Source organism: Lycium barbarum, chromosome 6 (assembly GCF_019175385.1).
Source record: "Lycium barbarum isolate Lr01 chromosome 6, ASM1917538v2, whole genome shotgun sequence".
NCBI lineage: Eukaryota > Viridiplantae > Streptophyta > Magnoliopsida > Solanales > Solanaceae > Lycium > Lycium barbarum.
In genome coordinates this window covers 27,730,276-27,731,641 of record NC_083342.1, presented here as the reverse complement: position 1 = coordinate 27,731,641, position 1,366 = coordinate 27,730,276, and the positions used below count along the sequence as shown (strand labels likewise).

Genomic DNA, 1,366 nt, shown 5'->3' with positions numbered 1-1,366 from the left:
GCACTTGCAATAGACTAATCTGGCATGATTCATTTGGTTGTTTGGCCCTTACAATCGATCCTATCGTAAAAAATGTAAAAAGGTTTTCCTCGAGCTGTGTCGAAACTCTCAAGGGTATGATAGTCCCCTAGTGTTTGTGTTCGAAGTATCAAAAGAAAAACACTATCGTTGATGCTGGCCAGTCCCCGATTTCAGCACTTGGCTGTTTTCCAGTGTGAAAGTAACACGTTGTACGTCGTTGTGTCATTAAAAACCTTGTTGGAAAATTCGCTTCGGGATAAAATCGAGCTAAGGGAAAAAGAGTCCGACAAGTGTTTTCAGACCTAATTCTAGCCTCTTTAAACTTTGCTCCGGTTTGTACCTACAAGGGTTAGGCGAGTAGTATTTATGGATTCACGAAGGGTGGGTGATTCGTACCTTAGCGATAGTATCTTTTCAAATGTGCCACGTTCCAATTATTTTGCAGCTACTGGCCATCTTCTGATTCAAGCTGGTTATTCTAGTTACTCTGTGCGGTCCTTCCCAGTAAGGACCCAGCTTTCCCTCGTGAGGGTTTTTGGTGTGCAGAGTAACCTTTCAAAGGACCAAGTCCCCTACTTGGAAGTGTCTAAGATTTGCCCTTCGATTGTAGTACCTTCCCATCCGTTGCTTCTGTGCTACCAAGCGGACTAATGTCGTTTCACGAAGTTCGTCCGTTCAAATTTTGGCGCCGTTGCCAGAGAATACGGTTTTGAAATTACTAAAGAGTTTGTGCTTTACTTAAAGTCTTTTTCTATTACATCACACCTTGTTTGTTGTTTACTGTGAAACAGGTCATCATGAACAACAGAGGAGGACGTGGAGCAGGTGGTAATAGGAATTTGCAAGCGCATGACCCACCAGTGGAAGTGGAGGTTGATAATGGCTTTGTGGATATACTAGACGAGGTGGAATATGCATCTGCTATTGTTCCACTTAGGGTGAATGCTGCAAACTGAAAGATTGACTCCACTATCTACCAATTGCTCAAACTTAAGGGACATTTTCGAAACTCTATTGATGATGACGCTCACCAACATTTGAAGAATTTTATGGGTGTGTGTGCCCAACATATGCAGAATGTTTTTCCAGATGATGCTATTCGGCTAAGAGTTTTCAAATACTCTTTAGCCGGTGAAGCAGGATTTTGTTTTGAGAAGCTTCCCCACAACAATATTCATACATGGGGAGAGCTTGTTGTTGTTTTTCTCAAGAAGTGGTTTCTGCCAAGCAAGAAAGCTGAAATTCGTGATATGATATGTGATTTCAAATAGCTTCCGGGGGAACAACTATTTGAAGCTTGAGAGAGATTCAAGGAATATTTGCAGAAGTCTCCAAATCATGGTTC

The 1,366-nt window shown here is 41.9% G+C and overlaps 1 non-coding gene across 1 annotated transcript; it reads right to left on the bottom strand.

Annotated features, from left to right (window-relative positions):
- Positions 1-1,259: 1,259 nt before the first annotated feature.
- Positions 1,260-1,366, bottom strand: LOC132600976 (small nucleolar RNA R71). The gene has a single exon (XR_009567430.1). It is a non-coding gene; the product is annotated as a small nucleolar RNA R71 (small nucleolar RNA).